At 35.8% G+C, this 23,254-nt stretch overlaps 1 long non-coding RNA gene across 2 annotated transcripts in view; it reads right to left on the bottom strand.

Moving 5' to 3' along the window:
- LOC110259432 overlaps positions 1-19,004 on the bottom strand; it is a 267,309-nt gene extending 248,305 nt beyond the window's left edge. For both annotated transcript variants that reach the window (XR_002341840.1, XR_002341841.1), the window contains exons 1-2: positions 18,875-19,004; positions 18,012-18,113 (exon numbers count right to left, since the gene is read on the bottom strand). This is a non-coding gene — a long non-coding RNA (uncharacterized LOC110259432). The remainder of the gene's footprint in view (positions 1-18,011; positions 18,114-18,874) is intronic.

Raw genomic sequence — 23,254 nt, 5'->3', positions numbered from 1 at the left:
CCATTCTTATTTTCCTGTGGTGATTTGTGACTTAACAAAATTACATAATAAGAACTTCATTCTAAGGGACTTTCCCCTATTTAAATCCAACTTAATTAAACATAGTGTTTATCTACTAACTAGTTATACAGTAAACTTTAGAGTTAGGATTTTAATGAGGTCTATAGAAGTTAGACATATATTATTCTTGATCAAAAGAAACCCAGCTGTGAGTTTTGTCCTTGACTTTAGAAACTTTTAACAGTAGCTAGCTAAGTTGATTTGTATTTTCTCACACTGTTTCTCTGCCAAGGACACTTTAAAGATAGACACTAGTCTAAAGATAGGATTTTTTGTGTTTGTAACTTCTTCAGCTTGTGGGAATTAGATGGCCATGAGATGGTTTATGCTGGGTTTCCTCTTTCCCACATGATATGCTGTGTCTGTTTGTCCTTGAATTGTACTCACTAAATCTAGTTAGACTAAAGATTTTAAAACATGACGTATTGCTACTACACCATGAGATCAAAAAACAAAGTCTAATAGTTAACCAATGTACTTTTAACACTGTGATGTAATCTGTAGTGAAAAACTGTCTATATAATTAACCACTTATGCCAATAAAGTTTGAGCAGTCCAGCACCCTGAAAGAAGGGATAAAGAGGCTGTCTCGGTTCTTTCACCTACGCTGTCCATCTCCGATTGGGATGCATACTCCCTGGCCACCAGAGCTGGCCTCCGGGACCATGGTTCCTACACTTTCCATAGACCTTGAATTTTTAAGTGTTCTTGACTTTTTGCTAAAACTAATCAAAATTAAAATAACATTATGACAATGTTTTCCAGATTGTTTCACATATTTTTCCTGATGATAAATAGAATATGATTAGCTTTTTGTACTAAAAGAATACAATACTGTTTAGGAAACAATCTAAAAGAAAATATCATTTCATCTTTTGTCTTACTAGAAAAATCAAATCCCTAATTCTAATTTTGTAAGCAAAATTAATTGCTTAAAGTAAATTACATATTCTTATTTTAACTAAAATTAATGTAATTTTCTGTCCACTTAAAAATTCATGACATCCTTATACAAATGATTTCTGTAATATCCCTTTTCATTTTTTTCTTTAAGATTTTTTGTTTTGTTTATTTCAAACTTAAAGACTTGAATATATAAAGCCTACTCCATGACACCTTACCTAAACATGTACAGCTGTAAAACTTCGATCTAAAATCATTAATATAATTCACTATTGAAGCTTAGCTAGGAGTCTCCAGGAGATAAACAGATATAGACTGACAGATCATCATAGTGTATATATATTTATAGAAGTCAGGGTTCTCCAGAGAAATAGAACCAAGAGGATATATAATACACATTTTATAGATATATCATATATATTATATTACATATATTATATAAGTAGAATTAGAACCACTTTATTGTTTACTTTTGACATTCTTCAATTCTATATAAATCAAGGGAGTAGAACACATGAGGGAATACAGAGTGCTGACAAGTCAAAATTGGGAACAAACACATCAAATTAAGAACAAGTACCACAAAGACAGAAATTAGATCAGTGGAACAGGATAGAAAGCCCAGAATTAAACCCACACACCTGCAGCCAACTAATCTATGACAAAGGAGGCAAGAATATACAATGGAGAAAGGATAGCTTATTCAATAAGTGGTGCTGGGAAAACTGAACAGCCACATGGAAAAGAATGAAATTAGAACACTCCCTAACACCATACAGAAAAATAAACTCAAAATAGATTAAAGACCAAAATATAAGACCAGACACTATAAAACTCTTAGAGGAAAACATAGGCCAAACACTCTCTGACATAAACAACAACATTTTCTCAGATCCACCTCCTAGAGTAATGATAATAAGAACAAAAATAAACAAGTGGGACTTAATTAAACTTAAAATTTTCTGCACAGCAAAGGAAAACCTAAACAACACAAAAAGACAACCCACAGAATGGGAGAAAATCTTTGCAAATGAATCGACTGACAAGGGATTAATTTCCAACATTCACAAACACCTCCTTCAGCTCAATACCAAAAACACAAACAACCCCATCGAAAAATAGGCAGAAGATCTAAACAGACAATTCTCCAAAGAAGACATAAAGATGGCCAAAAAACACATGAAAAGATGTTCAACATCACTCATAATTAGAAAAATGCAAATCAAAACCACTATGAGATACCACCTTACACTGGCGAGAACGGCCATCGTCACAAAGTCTACAAATGATAAAGGCTGGATAGGGTGTAGAGAAAAAGTAATCCTATTACACTGTTGGTGGGAATGTAAATTGGTGCAGCCACTGTGGAAAACAGTATGGATATTCCTTAGAAGACTAAAAATAGAATTACTATTTGATCCAGCAATCCCACTCCTGCGCATAAATCCAGAGGAAACCATGAATCAAAAAGATACATGTACTCTAATGTTCATTGCAGCACTATTTTCAATAGCCAAGACATGGAAACAACCTAAATGTCCATCAACAGAGAAGTGGATAAAGAAGATGTGGTACACATGCACAGTGGAGTATTACTCAGCCATTCAAAGGAAAGAAATAACAATATTAGCAGCAACATGGATGGATCTAGAAATTATCATGGTAAGTGAAGTCAGACATTGAGACACCAATGTCAAATGCTATCACTTACATTTGGAATCTAAAAAAAGAACACAATGAACTTCTCTGCAGAACAGATGCTGACTCACAGACTCTGAAAAATTTATGGTTTCCAAATGAGACAGGCTGGGAGGTAGGGGAATGCACTGGGGGTTTGGGATAAAAATGCTATATAATTGGGTTGTGAAGATTGTTGTATAACTATAAATGTAATAAAATTTATTGAGTAATTTAAAAAATTCAAAAAAAAGTGAGAATAAGTACAATTTACTTTCTAATCTTGCAGAAGGTATGTGATATTCTTTTAAATGCAGAGAATTTTACACTCATTGTGGGGTACTAAAATTGTATACTATTGCAGACATTATAAACACTAACTTCAAACATTACATGAAGGAATGTATAGATAGTTTTCACCCTTTCTATTAATATTTCATTAATGTTCTATTTAATACTTATGTAATCACAACAGCAAACATAGATTTTTGGTTTTATTCTTCCTGTAATAAATGCAACAACCAAGATAAACATATTTTTCCTTAAGTCACCTAAGTATTTTTTATTCTACAGTTCTTGATAGCTAAATAAATATGCACTCTAAAGCACCTCTCCATACCATGTTCCTAATGATGATGGTTCCTAATGACATGCTTAAAACCTACAAATTTTCTTTAATGAGTTTTTCAGATAAGATAAAGACAAATTTTTTAACTACTTCATTTGATTTAACCTAGTTCTATTAGATTACTTTTTATGGTGCCATTTAAAAGCACCTTTTTTATTCATCAAAATTACTTTTTAAAAATGAATTGGAGATAGTCTTAAAAATTTTTTTGAACTAGTACCATTAAGTGAAACATACTTTCCATAAGGAAATGACATTTAATGATATGCCACTAAGATGATAGCTATTAAATTTGTGATACTTATTAAAACTACATAACATATGTTTTCATTGATGTTTAAAAATTGATTCTGCCAGGTGTACCTGCAAAGTAATTAAACTTTTAAATTACATATGTGTTTTTATTAATGTCCTCTATTTGAAGGTTGGAAAAAACAAAGGCCGATCTATAATAAATGAAAAATGACTAGAAGCAAAATTAAGAGTTACTGTTAAAGAAAATTTTGAATAATTGGATTTTTAAAACAATGGACTAGGTTACCCTGCAATATATTGAGCTTTCCACCCCTAAAAGTGCTCAAACATAGAGTGGATGCCCTTTGCCAGACTACTCCATATGCTTCTCATGAATGAGTTAGGAAGGTGTAATAAACTTGAATTTCTCTTTTATAGTGTCAACATTAATATTCTATGATCTATTAAGCAAAAAAAATATATATATATATACACACATACACACACATATATATAGCATAAGGATGGATGTGAAAACATCAGCAGCTTTGAAAAACAGTATGGTTTTGAGTAATAGTGACTTCACACCTTAAGGAACAAGGACCAAGGACCATCAGGGCTTAAGATTTTGTGTTGGGAAGCCCAGAACGCTTAGGACTCCCTCCCTTGTTCTTTCATAGCACATATCACACTGCTCTTTATTTAACTGCTTATGTATCAATCTCTCACTTTATTGTGAAATTCTTCAAGTCAGGGCATATACTTACCTTATTTACTTTTGAATATCAAATATAGTCACCAGTGTTTGAAATAGGTTTTCAGTAGGATTAATGCCTAAAAAAATGGTAAAGTCGGTACAAAATTTCTACCTATTCTGTAGACATAAAGCCCTTAATTATTGGGAAGTACTCAGACTGTAGCAAGTGAATAAACTGTGCTTGCAAATCAAATTTTAGGTAAACAATATAATGAAAGCTTAAAATCTCAAAAGACAAATTTATGGAATCTCAAGTTTCCTGGATTTTATTCATATAAAATTTGCTCTTATTCACTGTCATGTATTTTATTTATTCCTTTCTTATACAGTATATTAGCCACATTTCCTACTTGACATTTTTGATAAACTTACTCTTTCAGAAGAGAATAGATTTACAGAAAAGTTACAAAGATATTACAGATAGCTCCCACATACCCTACTTCTAGTTTCTGTTAATATTTCACATTAGTATAGTACATTTTTGACATTTAGTGAACCATGATTATTAAATATTATCAAATAAAACTCATATTTTATTCAGATTTCCTTAGTTTTCAGCTAATATTCTTTTCTTTTCCAGAATCCCATTCAGGGCATCACAGTACACTTAGTCCTCATGTTTCATTAGGTAGCTCTAGGCTGTGACACTTTCTCAAACTTTCCCTTCTTTTTAATGACGTTGACAACTTTGAAGAGCAACTGGTCAGTAACTACAGAGATGATCTACCAATTTGGATCAATCTGATGTTTCTTCTTATGATTAGACTAGGGTGGTATGTTTGGGTGAAGATGAACACAGAGCTAAAGTGCCACTGTACCATATCATTATAAGGGTACCTTCCCTCAACATGAATTAACACTGTTGATGTTAACCTTGATCATCTGGTTAGTCAAATTCTGTCAGGTTTCTCCACTGTAAAGTCATCCTTCTCTTCCCTCCCATACTATACTCTTTCAGAAGAAAATCACCATGGGCAGCCCATACTTAACCTGGGAAGTTACTGCTCCACCTGTTTGAAACTATTAGAGACTTTTTAAATCTAGCTCCTTCCCCCTAACATTTCAATTAGCAGTAACCTCAGATTAGAAGAATTTGATAAATAATATAGATCTTTTTTGAGTTTATATAAGGAAACTCTGGGGAATCCCTTTAATATCTCCTAAAGGGTTTATATATTAAAGAGAAGTGCTCATTGTACAGACTCTTGAATAAAACTGAACAGGACTGCTATAGGATAGGGACTACTATGACTATTTAAGTCAAGAGCTCACAAGAACATGAGGTGAGATCTATTTCATACAGGTCTTCAAGTTTCCTATTATTATTGTATTTATACAATAAATTTGTTTCATATTACTAGTGTGGGTGTCTGCATGTTTGTGGTGTGTCTATATCTGCTGTCCCAATGTGAAATCCTTTTCTTCTCTGTATATTTTTTCTCTCTTTTTTGACTGTTTGACATGTAGAAACATAGTGTGTGTGTGTTTGGGTATAAAACTTCTAGATTTAATTAATAGCAATTCAAAATACTGATCTAAAAGTGTGTTTAAGCCATAATATACATGTAGGTGTATAAATGGGTATGCATGTGTAAAATATTTAATATTTTCTACAAAATGGATTTTGGTTTTCTTTTACTTGCCTAATAAAAGTATTTTCAATTACTTTGAGTCAGTAAATTAATAAAATGTAAAGTTCACAATTTCTGATTCTCTTTAAATGTTAATTCATTCACTTAAGACATATTTGTTGAACCTTATCACATGCCAGACACTGTGATCAATATTGGAGATAAAATAATGATGAAGAATGTTTTGGGTTTTGTTCTCTCCAATACACATATATTAGGCAATTTGTAGTCCCACAGGTGTCTTATGCTTAGTTCTTTCTATTTTTTGTTCCTTTTTCCAACTGAAATTCATTTTGGACAGTCTCTATTACTATGTCTTCAAGTTTACTAACTTTTTTTTCTTCCATATCTAAAATACCATTAAACCAATCCAGTATTTTTCACTCATGTATTTTTTAACCTTGTGTAGCTACATAAAATGTCCAATCTTTCCTGTATCTTTTTGAACATATGGAATAGAGTTATAACTGCTTTAGTCCTTGTAAGCTATTTCTAACACCTGTGTTAGTTTGGGGTAATTTTGCACTGATTTTTTTTTCTCTTCATAATCACATATTCCTGTTTCCTTTTTGCATGTAAATTTTTTTTCATTAAATGATAGATGTTGTGAATTTTTATCTCATTGGATTTTGGCTAAGATATATACACCATTTACCTGTTTCTCTTGCTTCCTCTCTCCATACATATATATAAATACAATGTCTATAAAGATTCTCAGGCTTTATTTTAAGGCACACTTAAATTACTGGAAAATCTGTTAAGTGGGACCACAGCAGTTTTCAGTCTAAGGCTAATTAGTGTTAAGAGACAAGACTTTTCTTCATATTCTTCAGTGCCCTATGAATTACGATGATCAGAGTCGGACTTAGAAACAGGCACTCCTCTTGGCCCCATGTAAGCTCTGAATATTATTTCCTCTGTTGTTTTCAGGTGGTCCTTTCCCTGACTTAGTGTAGTTTTAGCACATGCACTTGTTGATGCATCCACTGAATACTCAAACACTGCAAATGCCAGAGCTGTCTTTCTCTGTTCCTTTCTCTGCCTAGATACTCTGCTCTGAGGATTTTAGCTGTCTTGTTCTTTCCAGAACGCACACTCTGTTTCCTCAAATAAAGGAGTCTGCTGAACTCCACATAAGTTCCCCACCCTGCCCTGACCCAGCACTGTAACCTGAAAATTGTTTTAAGGCAGTAAACTGGGCAATCACAAGTTCACTTCATTAGTTTCCCATCTCTCAAATAACACTGTACAGGTTTGTCTGATATCCAAAGGTTTCATAATTTCATGTATTTAATTCAGTTTTTTACTGTTTCAGTAAGGATTTGGAAACATCATTAACCAGTTTAACAGTTACAAAACAATATACTGAACTCAACAAGTTATCTACTCCTGCAAAACAAATTACACGCTCACAGGCTTAAAACAACACATATATATTATTGCACAGTTTCTGTGTATTCAAAACCTGGGTGCAGCTAAACTGGGTCCTCTGTTTCCAGGACTCTTATAAGGAATAATCAAGGTGCTAATCCTCATTCTGGTATCATGTGAAGGCTCGACTCTTGAGTAATCTGTTTCTAAACTCATGATGTGGTTTTTTTCAGTTCCTTATTGACTATTAGCCAGAGGCTACCCCAGACTCTTATCAAGTGGCAGCTTCCTTCATCAAAGTACGTAAAACAAGGCATTAAAGATAGAATGCCAAAAAGAAAAAAAAGTATCAGTCTTTTAACCTAATCACAGACGTGCCATCACATCATCTGTGTCACATACCATATACTATCGATTATAAGCAAATTACTAGGTTCAGTTCACGCTTCACTAAAGCGGGTTATATAAGTGCATGAATACCATGAAAAAAATCCAAAGTTCCAACAAGAGGAGAATAACTTACAAATTTTACTGTACTTATAGAATCAAATACACAGAAAATGAGAAGAAAAAGAGTACACACCAAAGCATGGATTTTACAAATACTGAGACGAAAAGAAATTTAACACAAAATAGAATTTACTATACAAGTCAATATATATTAATTATTTTTTCTTTTTGGCTGCACCCATGGCATATTGAAGTTCCTGGCCCAGGGATTGAAACTACACTGTAAGAGTGAACAGAGGAGTTCCCGTCGTGGCGCAGTGGTTAACGAATCCGACTAGGAACCATGAGGTTGCGGGTTCGGTCCCTGCCCTTGCTCAGTGGGTTAACGATCCGGTGTTGCCGTGAGCTGGGTGTAGGTTGCAGACGCGGCTCGGATCCCACGCTGCTGTGGCTCTGGCGTAGGCCGGTGGCTATAGCTCCGATTCGACCCCTAGCCTGGGAACCTCCATATGCCGCGGGAGCGGCCCAAGAAATAGCAACAACAACAACAACAACAACAACAACAACAAAAAAGACAAAAAAAAAAAAAAAAAAAAAAAGAGTGAACAGAGCCACAGCAGTGACAAAGCCAAAACCATAACCTTCTGAGGTACAAGGGAACTCCTATACATATTAATTTTAAGAATAGGAAAAACTACCTGTTGATGAAAAATATTAATAATAGTAATTGCTTGGGAGGAGTTGATTATTGATTTGAAGACTCACAGGGTGCAAAAATCTTCAATAAAATATTAGCAATCCAAACTCAAGTATACATAAAAAGGATCATAAACTATGATCAAGTGGAATTTATTCTAGGGATACAGCAATGATTCAATACCTGCATATCAATCAGTATGATACACCACATTAACAAAAGAAGGATGAAAATAACATGATCATCTCAATATACGAAGAAAAGCATTTGGTAAAACCAACATCCATATATCTCAACATAATAAAGGCCATTTATGGCAAACCAGCAACTAACATCATACTCAACAGTGGAAATCTAAAAGCCTTTCCTCTAAAATCAGGAGTAAGACAAGGAGGCTGACTCTCACCACTTCTATTAAACATAGTTTTGGAAGTAAGTCTTAGATACAACAATTAGGCAAGAAAAAGAAATAAAAGTTATCCAAATTGGAAGGGAAGAAGTAAAACTCACTATTTGCAAATACCATGATTAATACAGAAAATCCTAAAGTCTCTATCAAAAAAATTAGAATAAATAAATTCAGTAGAGCTGCAGGATACAAGATTAATATACAGAAATCTGTGGCCTTTCTATACACTGGTAATGAACTATCAGAAAGAAAAATCAAGAAAACAATATCATTTAAAATGTAGCATCAAAAAAATAAAATACCTAGGAATAAACTTAACCAAGGAGGTAAAAGACCTATTTGTGAAAACTATAAAACACTGATAAATAACTGAAAATGATATAAAAAATGGAAAGATATCCCATGTTAATGGATTGGAAAAATTAATATTGTTAAAATGTCCATACTACTAAAGCTACATACAGATTTAATGCAATTGCTATCAAGATACACATAACATTTTTTCACAGAATAAGAACAAATGATTCTAAAATTCATATGGAACCACAAAAGATCCCAAATTATCAAAGTGATCTTTTTTTTAACTCAGTGAGTTTTATTACATTTATAGCTGCACAGCGATCATCACAACCCAATTTTACAGCATTTCCATCCCAAACCCCCAGCTCATCTCTCCTCCCCTAAATCTGTCTCCTTTGGAAACCTTAAGTTTTTCAAAGTCTGTGAGTTAGTATTTGTTCTGCAAAGATGTTAATTGTATCCTTTTTTTAAGAGTCCACACATAAGTGGTAGCATATGACACTGGTGTGTCAGCCAAAGTGATCTTGAGGGGGAAAAAATAAAGCTGGAAGTATCATGCTCCCTGACTTCAGACTATACAATAACATCACATTAATCAAAACAGCACAGTACTGGCACATATACAGACACATAAGACCAATGGAACAGAGAGCCCAGAAATGAACTTACGCCTCTATGGTAAATTAATCTACATTAAAGAAGGCAAGAATATATGATGGAGAAAGGGCAGTTTCTTCAGTAAGTGGCACTGGGAAATAGGAAAGCTACATGTAAAACAATGAGATTAGAACATTTCTTCATACTATATACTAAATAAACTTAAAATGGATTAAAGACCTAAATGTAAGACCTGAAATCATAAACCTCCTAGAAGAGACACAGGCATAGAACACTCTTTGACATAAGTCAGAGTAATATTTTTTTGGATCTGTTTCTCAAGGTAAAAGAAACAGAAGTGAAAATAAACAATGGAACTATTTAAACTTAAAAGCTTTTTGCACAGCAAAGACTACTGAGGAGCTCCTGTTGTGGCTCAATGGTAATGAACCTGACTAGTATCCATGAAGTTGCGGGTTTACTCCCTGGCCCCTCTTGGTGGGTTAAGGATCCAGCATTGCCACACGCTGTGGTGTAGGTCGCCAATTCAGCTCAAATCTGGCATTGCTGTTTCTGTGGCATAGCCTGGCAGCTGTAGCTCTGATTCAACTCTAGCTTGGGAATCTACATATGCCACAGGTACAGCCCTAAATTAAAAAAAAAAAGAACAAAACTACTGAGAAAATGAAGACAACCTACTGGATGGGAAAATATTTACAAATGACTCATAATAATGGGTTAACATTCAAACTATATGAACAGGTCATACGACTCAATATCAAAACAAACAACCTGATTAAAAAAATAAGCAAAAGATCTGAATAGACAATTTTCCACAGAAGATATACGGATGGCCAAAAGACATGAAAATATCCTCAATATCACTAATCATCAGAGAAATGCAAATCAAAACCACAGTGTGACATCAACTCACACCTGTCAAAATGGTTATCAAAAAAATCTACAGTTTCTTGGTGGCCTAGTGGTTAAGGATTCAGCCTTGTCACTGCTATGGTTTGGGTTTGTTCGGTCCCTGATCTGGGAACTTCAACATGCCATGGGCATAGACAAAAAAAACAAAAAAAAAAACTGGAGTTCTTGCTGTGGTGTAGCAGCTTGAGTTGATGCAGAGCAACAGGTTCAATCCCCAGCCTGGCACAGTGGGTAAAGGATCCACTGTTGCCATAACTGTGGCATGAATTGCAATTGCAGCTCAGATGCAATCCCTGGCCTGGGAACTTCATAAGCTGCAGATGCAGACAAAAAAAAAAAAAAAAAAAAAAACTGCAAATAACAAATTTTGGTGAGGATGTAGAGAAAAGGGTACCCCCAGTATACTGTTTGTGGGACTATCAATTGGTGCAACCACAATATTAAACACTGTAGAAGTTCTTTAAAAAACCAAAAATGGAACTACCACATGATCCAGCAATTCCACTCTTGAAAACACTTATTCGAAAAGGTATATGCATGCCAATGTTGACTGCAGCATGATCTAAAATAGACAAGATATGGAAGAAAGCTAATAGTCCATCAAAAGATGAATGGATAAAGAATATGGGAGACAGATATATATAATGGAATATTACTCAACCATGAAAAAGAAAATCTGCCATTTGCAACAACAGGGGTTGCAATATTAATACTATTTCACTAAGCATAATACCTAAAGGGTATTATGGTTAGTGAAATATGTCAGATATGCTCAGTGAAATAAGTCAGACAGAGAAAGACAAATACTCTATGTTGTCACTTATATGTGGAATCAAAAAAATTAAATGAATGTATATAACAAAACAGAAACAGACTCACAGATATAAATAACAAATTAGTGGGAGTTCCCGTTGTGGCACAGTGGAAATGAATCCAACCAGGAACAATGAGGTTGCGGGTTCGATCCCTGGCCTCACTCAGTGGGTTAAAAGATCCAGCATTTCCATGAGCTGTAGTGTAGATCACAGACATGGCTCGGATCTGGTGTTGCTGTGGCTGTGGCACAGGCCAGCAGCTGTAGCTCCAATTGGACCCCCAGCCTGGGAACCTTCATATGCCATGGGTGCGGCCCTAAAAAGAAAAACAAAAAACAAAAACCAAAAAAGAACAAATTAGTGGCTACCAATAACAAGAGGAAAAGAGGAAGGGGCAAGATGGAGTAGGGGATTAAGAAGTCCAAATTACTATATATAAAATAAACAAGATATATTGTACAGCATGGGAAAATACATCCATTATTTTGTAATAAATTTAAATGGAGTATACTTTATAGAAATACTGAATCATATGTTATACACCTAAAACAAACAGAATATCATAAATCAACTATACTTTAATTTTTAAAAAAGAAGAATCACAAGGAACATTCTGGACTAGAGAAAAAATAATGATTCAACTTAGTATGCAAAAATATATACACAAAATTCATTCAAGATTAGTGCAGTTTCATGTTTATATATCTCAATAAGTACTTATATTAATTGAGTTAATAATAAATTAAAATAAAGCTCCCAAGTGAATATTATAGTTGTTCACAAAATTAAGAACCACTACTTTAAATATACGGCTCTCAAATGCAAATCAAAACTACAATCAGGTGCCACCTCACACTGGTCAGAACGTCCAACATTAATAAGTCTATAAATAACAATGCTGGAGAGGGTATGGAGAAAAGGGAACCCTCCTACACTGTTGGGAATGTAAACTGGTACGACCATATGGAAAACAGTATGGAGGTTCCTCAGAAAACTGAATATAGAACTATCGTATGATCCAGCAATCCTACTCCTAGACATATCTGGACAAAACTAAAATTCAAAGATACATACACCCCTATGTTCATTGAAGCACTATTCACAATAGCCAAGACATGAAAGGAACTTAAATGTTTATCAAAAGATGAATGGATTATGAAGATGTGGTACATAGATACAATAGAATACTACTCATCCATAAAAAAGAACAAAATAATGCCATTTGCAGCAACATGGATGCAACTAGAGATTCTCATACTAAGTAAGTCAGAAAAATAGACAAATACCATATGATATCACTTATATGTGAAGTCTAAAATGTGGCACAAATGAGCCTATCTACCAAAGAGAAACAGACTCACAGACATGAAGAACAGGCTTGTGGTTGCCAATGTGGAGGGAGAGGGAGTGCCATGAATTGGAAGTTAGCAGTTAGTAGAGGCAAACAATTACATTTAGAATGGATAGGAAATGAGGTCCTACTATATCCAATCTCTTATGACAGACTATGATGGAGGATAATATGAGAAAAACAATGTGTGACTGATCACTTTGCTGTAAAGTGTGACTATGTAGGCTTGGATTAGAGCTACTGCAAACTCAAGAACGATTAACAGGATAAGGATAATAAATGTATCAGAAATTGACACATTGTAAATCAACTATACTTTAATAAAAAATTAATATGAAAAATAAAGATATTCTAATAAATAAATAAATGGCTCTCAAGCACAGCTACATATTGGAATTGCCATGTGGAGGTTTTAGAAACATCTGAGCTTCACACAAATCAATTTAATCAGAATCCCAGGGTACAGAGCCCAGGCACTGGAATTTTATAAACATTCCCATATGACTCTAAGTGGGGCCAGGACTGAAAACCATTTCACTTAATAGATAACCACCAGTGCCCAACAGTATTCTTGGCTTATAGTATTCATAGAATAACTATTTGTTGGGGAAACAAATGTCTTAACAAGTCAATAATTAAATGATTTTGGTTACTTTGACTATGTAATCAATAAGCAATCTTTTTTTTTTTTTGTATAGGCATTGTTTTGGCAGAAAGAAATACAACCTTTAGTTAAATTTCTGAAGTTAGGGTAAGTTTCACAGGCTTGGCAGGATTTAATACTAAATTTGAATTCATTCTAAATAAATTCAAAACAAAACTGAACAGTAGGAGAATCTACATGAAACAAATTGAGGAAAATATATTACTAGATTTTAATATGGATATATATTAATAGATAACTTCAGTAGAATATAAAACTTCTTTATGTAAGTTATCAGTTTTCTACACATTTCTATAAACATGCTCTCCGATAAGCCAACACAAAAATAACATGTACCATTTAATGACATTCCAGACACAGTGATAAGTGTTTTCTAGACATTATTTCATTTAATCCTCACATATATTCAAAAAATCTACAATGTAAAATTAATATCAAGGTTTTAGGATGAGAGAATGAAAGCTTCATAGTATTTAAGGCATTTTGTCAAGGTCGCCCACCTATAAGGTGTCCAAGATAGGATCATCCAGTTCAACCTAACTCTGAAAGCCTGCTTAACTTGGTTAAGCAAGAGTTCTTGCCTCTGTTTAAACCAAGTCCCTGCACTCCTGTGATATTACTGTTATGATGCATTTGTCTCTTTTAAAAAGTATCTTTACAAGTGCCCTCAAATTCTTCAAGTTTAACCAAAAAACAGATGAACTCAGTGTGACACTGCTAATTTGGAAAATTTTCTTACATATTAAAATATGTAACTGCCAATTCTTATAGCTAGCTTACTCCTGTTAACACATCAATACCACTTCCTTCTTGCTCTTTAGTTTGCAAAATATCATTTCAATTAAAAATAGTGGCTAGCTGCCAGATTCAAACACAGTAATTGCTTGTCTTGCAAATTGAATACATATATCAAGAAAGATCTGAGAAGACATTTAGCCTCCTTTAATCTTTGTTTTATAAGAATAACTTCGCCCCCACCAAACTGAAATTCAGTGGCTTTCATAGCCAACAAATAAATTCCTTGAAATTAATCAAATCATACATTGCAAAATTTAATAAATAAAATACATAAATTTTTCTTAATTCCAGGCTGTTTTTTTCCTAATTAAAAGTTCTAGATAAATATAGAGTTAGTGCAGAATTTTATATAATTTTTAAATTATGTACTTTTGTAAGAGGGAAGAACAATCTAACTCCATACTGGATCTGTTCCTTTTACTTTAAACTTTGTATTTCATTGCTTTCAATAAAAGCTAATCACTAAAGGGATACTGCCTACAGTTTATACTGTACATAATGGCTTATCACCTGGAATCTTGCCTCGCTTAGCATTCAGCTAAAACACCTTCATTTAAGCTCACAGAAAACATCTTGACCAGGCCCACTTATGAATAACTGGAGGAAGGAAGAAATTAACACATCCCCTCCAGAGGCTAGCTGGATCCAGGAAATATCTGCAACAACTTATTGTCTTTTTACCTACCTCCCCCAGCATGCTCTATAAAAGAAACTCTATCCTAAGAAAACCATAATTCAAAAAAAATACATGTACCACAAGGCACCACAATGTTCACTGCCACACTGTTTACAATTGTCAAGACATGGAAGCAACCTAAATGTTCATTGACAGTGGAATGGATAAAGAAGATGTGGTACATTTATACAATGGATTATTACTCAGCCATAAAGAAGAATGAAATAATGCCATTTGCAACAACATGGATGGACCCAGAGATTATCAAACTAAGTGAAGTTAGTCAGACAGTGAAAGACAAATAATCATATGATATCACTTATATATATGGAATCTAAAAACAGGATACAAATGAACTTACCTGCAGAACAAAAACAGACTCAAAGTCTTTAAAAACAAACTTATGGTTACTAAAGGAGACAGGTAGGGGGAAAGATGGACTTGGGGTTTGGCGCTGGCATATGCACACTGTGGTACATGGAACACCTGGCCCACAGGGACCTGCTTTATAGCACAAGGAACTCTATCCAATGTTCTGTGATGGGAAAAGAATCTGAAAAAGAATGGATGTCTATATATGTATAACTGAATCACTTTGTTATCTGGCAGAAAAAAAACATAACACTGTAAATCAACTTTATACATCAATAAAACTCTTAAAAATGAAAAATAAAAATAAAAAGAGAAACTAGCATCCAAATCAAGCAAGATAGATGGTGGGACAGTAGTTCAACATCTTCTGGATCTGCTGGCTTTCTAAATGACGTAATTATTCCTTGTTCTGACACCTTGACTCTCGTCTGATAAGCCTGTTGTGAAGCAAGTGGTACTCTGGACTCAGTAACCCTTTCAGTATCATTTCTTGGATGTAATCAGTGAGTATATATAATCATAGCTAAACTTAGACAATAGCCTATTTTCAATTTGGTTGTGAAGCATGGGAATCAGGGAAAAGGGCCAAATTTTGTCAAGATCATTAAAAAACAGAAGATATTTGAGGTTGATGATTGAAGGTTTACTCCATCAGATTAGGTTTATCTCTGCATCTCAGCACAAAAGAAAGAACATTAGAGTAACTACTAATTCAATATTAATTAATTATAGTTAATTAATGGATAAACAAATGTATGGAGTTACTGAGGGTCAAATCCTCAGCTATACAAGCTGAGATCATCAAGATAATTTGTTGGCTGTTTCTTTGTTTTAATTTTGTTCTTTTTTTAGGTTTTTCAATTCCTGAATATTAAATTTCTTGGGAAGTGTAACACATAAGAAAACTTTAAAAAGATATATTAAAGCTAAACTTAAATTTAATATCTACATGCATTTGTACACAACACTTCCTCCTGGTATGTAGGTTCATCATAAAAACCAAATTATATAAGAGAAGCTGCCCATTAATCAAAAAATAATAAGAAATTTTGCTATTGCTTGAAAGATAGTTCCATCAGCTTAGTATTTTATTCTTTATATCTTCAGAGACACATATACCTAGACTATAATCAATATGTGTCACTGGAAGCTTTCAGATGTCTTCTTTCAGCACTGCTAGAAAGATATTGATAACATTTTTGGTACCAAGTGCTTCTTTTTCAACATCCCTAAGTAGGCAGTAAAGGATTTTTCTAATCACAGTATTTTCTTAACAATTGCTATATTATAATCATCTAGACAACAGTTCATATGGTATCAGTTACAATTTCAGTTAAGATTTTAGAAACAAGAGGCATATTTACAAATCCTCTCCCAGGATGAAGCCCATCTGTCAGTTCAGTAATTAATTCAAGAAATATTTTATAGTGGACGGTTGTGATTCCTTCCATAGTTGAAATTCCTGGGTTTCTAATAGTCCTCAGTTTCCATACTAGGAGCCATATGGTTCTAGAAAACCTTACTATAGTGGTGAGCCACACACATGAGCTAGGCAGCAAATCAAGTAGCCTATCACCTAGGAATATGACTATGTAAGCCACGCCTGACTAACTGGTAAGAATTTTTTTGCTATAGAGTATGTATTATATGGTAAAAGACATGGAACTCCTGTAGCTATTTGCTTTCATGTAAGACAGTCAAAGGATGGAAGCAATGCATGAAGGAAGACAGAGTGAAAACACAGAGAAAATCGCAGGAAAGTAAAACAAGACCATGACATTATAAACCTCTGGATCTAAGGGCACCTAAACTTAAACCACTTCTGAGATTACAACTGCTCCATGGTCACACCATTGCACAGTTGCACAGGATCCCATTCTCAAAAGGGACGCTTTACCTTTGGTGTAATACTCTTTGGTTTGCCTTCTTGAAATCTGTAATAATTTGGAGTTCCCATCATGGCGCAGTGGAAACAAATCCAACTTGGAACCATGAGGTTTCAGGTTCGATCCCTTGCCTCGCTCAGTGGGTTAAGGATCCAGCGTTGCCATGAGCTGCAGTGTAGGTCGCAGACATAGCTTGGATCTGGCATTGCTGTTGCTGTGGTGTAGCTGCAGCTGTAGCTCTGATTAGACCCCTAGACTGGGAACTTCTATGTGTTGCAGGTACGGCCCTGAAAAGCAAAAAAAAAAAAAAATTGTAATAATTTTATCTTAAGACTCATGTTCTTAAATGAAGTCCTATGAAATAATGGAGTGGACCTACAAGAAAAGAAGATATACATGCAATAACTAGCATGTGTGGGGCAGTCCAGGGCTCCTGGGACTCTGAGAGAAAACCACAGCCAGGACCTGATACAGATCTGGAGAAGCAACAGCCAGGGCAACATTGGCTATGGCCCAGCAGAGAGGAGAGACTCCTGGCAGAAGGTCCATGGGGGCTGGCTTGCCTGTCCTTATACCCATCCCACTGGTATCAACACCACTATCAACTCTGGGAAACGTCAGAACTGCTGACACAAAGTTACAAATAAATAAAAGAATATACTTGAACATTACAACAAAACATATTAAGGAATTACTAAAAATCCTTCAAAGAGTTTAGAAATTCTGGTTTTCAAAAGTACTGCAACATTGCTAATCAAGTATCCACAGGCTTAGAAATTAAAAGATAATCATGTCACTGTACCATTAAGTGTCAGTAGTTGTTTCCACATGGTGGTTAAGAAACAAGGCGTTTTTCCATCCTGTGCTCCACTGTTTTCCCAAGTCCTCTTCCGGATGTCTGCAACTACATGAGAGAATAGGGAAGAAAAGGACATGGAAGATTTCATGAGATTTTAGAGGCCATATCTGGCAGTGCTGCTCATAATTTCTGCTCAAATTTTGCAGATCAGAACCCAGTAATATAGCCCCAACAAAGGCAAGGTAATGGGGAATGCAGGACAATAGCGCTGTAAGTTAAAAGAAAGGAATTCAGATAATGGTGAGCACCACCACTTTCCTTGCAAGATGCTTATGCAAAATTAAACTTTTCCCTTTTCCGGGAGGGTGCAGATGGTGGATCATTATCATCCCCATTACTATCAGTCTGATCTGGTGACTATCTCCTATTCCTCTTTCTTTATACCTGTAGTCTCTATTCATCCCCCTGTAATTTGACTTCTATTTCTACTATTTTAATGAAAACATTTTATCAAAATCACAAACAACAATTTTTTATTTCTTTTTTAACACATCTTTTCTCCCACCAGCTGGCCCAAATCCTCTGGACTGGACTCTGGACTTTTCCCAGCCACTGGCCAGCGTTTCTCAAGACAAAAGACTCCTGCCTTCATTTCCATACTCTCCGGGCTTCCCTGCCTCACACCGGCTAGGAAGGCCCCTCGGCCTAAGAACACCGCCCTCAGCCTAAGACCACCGCCCTCTAAAGGTCCTCTCACAAGCCTCTGACGCTGCGGGCCCCATCTCCTCAGCTCCCTGCCTGCATATCCCCAAGCCGACTCCTTTGACTCGGCTTTGGCCCTTCGGTTTTGTCCCCAAAACACCAACCCAAGATGTCCCTCAGGCAGCCTTCGTGCGTCTCCCGTCACCTTTCGGCGTCCCGCACCCAGTCTACTCCTCTGGAGAAGCGTGGCTCAGCCGCTGCAGCTGGGCCTCCGGCGGGAGCAGGCGGATTTCCGGGCGGAGAACAGCGCCGCCTGGTGTCCAAGCCTCCGGGCTCGCGCTGGGGTCTCAAGCAGCCTACCCACCAGAAGGTGCTGCGGCTATGTCACAAATGACCTCTTAATTACGGTCATTAAGTTGCAACTTCAGCATTTAATTGAAATGACAGTACGTTTTAGCTGACATTCCCCGTTAAATTCAGTTGCATTTTCATCTGTGGTACTTCTACCTCTTTTAGTCATCACCGTTATGGAACTTAACACAATGTGTTTTAAATATATATATGTGTAGATAAAATTGACAGTACTATGTTTTAAATATATATATATATGTGTAGATAAAATTGACAGTACTATATATACATACATATATATGTATATAATCTTATGTAGACTTCTAAAGGGCAATTCATTTTCAATTGTGTAATTCTGATCCCTATTGCATTGTCTGGAATATAGTGCCTCAGTAAATCCTGATTCACAAACAAATAAGTGAACCATTAGCCATGTTTACTGCAAAGTATATATATGACATCCAGCTGAGGATGTCTATAGATTGTTGGTTATGTAAATAGGAGATAATCTAGGAGATATGTCTCCCATAATGATAGCCACAAATATGCAAAGTTAAAATGCACATGTATATGTCTGGGGTCTACTTTGCTCTTGGAATTTGTGAGTTACAAAGGGGACAGATGGAATGGGGGTTGGGACTGGCATATGCACACTGAGGTACATGGAATAACTGGCCAATGGGAACCTGTGGTATAGCACAAAGAACTCTACCCAATATTCTCTGATAATATATTTGGGAAAAGAATCTGAAAGAAAAAAATAATTTGTGAGTTAATGATTTTCATTGTATTAGGAACTTTTTTGGTGATAATTTCTATAAATAAATTTTCTATTTTTCACTCTCTTTTAAGAATTCCAGTTAAACATATAATGAGCCACTTGAAGAGTTGTTTCACAGGTGTACACATTTTTGTTTTTAGTTTTTTTCTCCCTTTTTTAATTTTGGAGCTTTTTATCGCTTCAAATTTATCAATATTAGCCTCTGTAATACTTAATCTATTAATTCTTTCAGTGATTTTTCTTTCTCAGATATTGTGGTTTTCATAATTCTAGAAGTTCCATTTGGATCTTGTTTATATTTTCCATTTATCTACTCAACATAGTCAGTGTCTCTTCTACCTCTTATAATACATGGAATACAGTTAACATAAGAAATTGGAAGCTGTGTCAGAGTGGTACAAAGGACATTCACATCTAAAAGAGCTAGCTGACTAGCTAGCTCTACTGTGTGACCTTAGGTGTGGGTTACTGCTGAGGTGGAATGGAGATGCTTTCACTATGAAAATCACATTGCAATGAGGCTGGCTTCATCAAGCAAATAGCCTTAGAGTTTTGTAGTAAAAGTTGAGAGGCCCGATGTAATGAGGAAGACTGTGGGTTATTTGCCAAATTTTGAAAAGAATTTATGGAAAGTGTTGGCTAGAGTGGGTTGGATGTGCCAAAACAATATCCTGAGCATGCAAGGAGGAGGTCTTTAGGTCACGAGTGGAAGATTTATTCCTATCTTCACTCTTAGTATGAACTCTGAGGGGGATGAGACAATAAGTGGATTTCTCTAAAAAGGAAAGTTATAGAAACCACAATCTTGAGATCTTTCCACTTAATTTAACATATTTTATATGTATTCCTAATTGTTTCAATTTCAGAAAGTACTCTCTGACTTTGTCTCTGAATTCCAGGGAGCACCTTATTTAATTAAATCACACAGAGAACCCTAATGGGCTATCTACAGAAACAGGAGGAAAAACATTTAGTCACACTGGTCAATGAGAAAGTGGGAAAGCAGTCAGGAAAATCAGCCAGCAACAAACATAAATCTCCTATGGGTAGATACGAAAAGCAGCATTAAACTGGCCAGGAAGCCAGGTCATTATCAAGCCAGCATACAGCTCCAAAGAGGGTCTATCCTAAAGGATCCTCATTCAGAAGATACTACCTGATTCATAAATAAAATTAAAAAAAAAAAAAAACAGGAATACCATCATCCCAACACTTCCTGGGAGGCACATCCTAAACACTAGAAATAATCTGCTCAGATGCCCAAGAGTACAGGTTTTACTCCCCAAGCCCTTTGGGCCAGTGCTGTCTTCATCAGCTTCCGACGGGAGCAGGTGCAGAGGGTTCTGCAGCGAACCAAGTCCTGGTACTCACAGTTTAATGTGACTTGGGTTTCTGCTTGAAATTCTTAATAGTTTTATCTTTGAATGTGTCTTACACCAGAGACACAGAACCTCTGCTCACTGCTGTCCCATCTCCCTCTGCCTCCTCTGGACCAATTCTCGGCCTTGCTTTCCCCTCCCCTACCCAGCAGCTGCTTCTGCCCTCCATCACCAGTCAGGGACTGGTCATGAGTGCCCAGAAGGTGAAGCTCATTCCTGATAAGACCCAGTGATGATTATTCCTCTCCAGATGGGCAGTGAGAGTCAGGCATATTACGCTGGAGACACATAGGAGCATACCTCTCATCTACCCCATCTACCCAGCTGATGCCTCCTAGGGCAGAGGTCACAATGCCCTTGGGGTTGTCAGTTCACTTTGGTTTGAACCTGCTTGACTTCCTTGTTCTTTATGAGCTTCAGCATGTTGGCCTGGTGCCTGATTGGAGGTGGGGCTCAGCAGCTGATGGGCCATGCAAGCACAAGCAGTCTCAGAGACAGAGCCCCCAGGGGCCTCTGAATGTCTGCAATGGCCCTCCAGATAGCCCACTCCCAAAGAGCAGACCATTAAATAGTAAATTTTAATATATATATTCCAGGTTGAGAAAGAGGGAGAAGGACCACAGAAAGAAAGGAATTTTAAATACCTTTACTAGCACTTGTCTCCTGCTAGTTGAATAAAGGGGTCCTATATTTTCATTTTGCATTGAGCCTGGAAAATTATTTAGCTGATCTTGCTCCTAGCTCTCAGCAACAGGAGATGATATGAAGAGGTAAAACCCCTCACATGTATTTGACAGATTCTGCAGAAGATTCATAAGAACATTCCAGTTTTCTTCCATAGACAAATGTCCCTTTCCTCTCTTCCCATGGATATAGTTCTATGTCTGTGCCTATCTATGACATCATAAGTGCTGAATCTGGAAACGACATAAGATGCAATGCTTATGAACAGAGTAACTTTTCCTAACTACCCTAACTTCATAGTTTTCATAGTTTATTTCATAGTTTGTTTCAAAATCTTATAAAATTAGTCCTAGGCAAATAATTCTCATAGGCACATAAAATCCCCCTTCCCTTAATCTGAGTTTCAATCCAGCAATACAACTCAACAAACACCACTGTAAATGATGAGTTCACTATTTCCTTGAAATTTCCTATTGATAAGCTTATGTTGATAAGATAAATGTTTATTTCAGATTCTGTGCTCTAATGCACAATCTCTTTTAGCCATAAAAATCCATTTAGGGTAGGAATTATCATTATTCCTATTCTACACATGAGGAAACTGCCTGGATAGGGTTATGTAATGTCACCAGCAACGCAGTGGGGTGTAGTTGGCAACTGCATCATGGCTGATATACGGCGAAATAACAATATACAGACTGGAATGTTAGATTTGTCCTAAAACACAGAAAAAATTTGCAAATCATACTGAAATTTAAAACTCCTATATGATTTTTAGTTCATAAATGCGACTTCAAAAATAATAAAAAAAAATGATCTTAAAAAAAAACACTTTAACCAGTTTAAATCAGAAGACTTCTCTTGCCACTCCATTATTAATTAATAGAACGTATTCTGATATACTGGATAAAGCTTTTACACCTCTCTATTTTAATTATCAACTAACTTTCAAAGAATTCAGATTTTTAAATAACAGGATATTGCAACACAAATTGTATTATAAAGGGATTTTTGCTTACACTAGATGTAAAGAATTGCATTTTAGATATTCTTTCCTCTCATACAGTGTTCTGTGTTATCATATTGTGAAAATCTATGAAATGCAAAATATATTTTAAATAATGAATTTCGGAGTTCCCGTCGTGGCGCAGTGGTTAACGAATCTGACTAGGAACCATGAGGTTGTGGGTTCGGTCCCTGCCCTTGCTCAGTGGGTTAACGATCCGGCGTTGCCGTGAGCTGTGGTGTAGGTTGCAGACGCGGCTCGGATCCCACGTTGCTGTGGCTCTGGCGTAGGCCGGTGGCTACAGCTCCGATTCGACCCCTAGCCTGGAACCTCCATATGCCGC

This window comes from Sus scrofa, chromosome 2, assembly GCF_000003025.6.
Source record: "Sus scrofa isolate TJ Tabasco breed Duroc chromosome 2, Sscrofa11.1, whole genome shotgun sequence".
NCBI classification, from domain to species: Eukaryota; Metazoa; Chordata; class Mammalia; order Artiodactyla; family Suidae; genus Sus; species Sus scrofa.
Note: the sequence above shows the minus strand (reverse complement) of the source record. Positions and strands in the feature narration are given on the sequence as shown.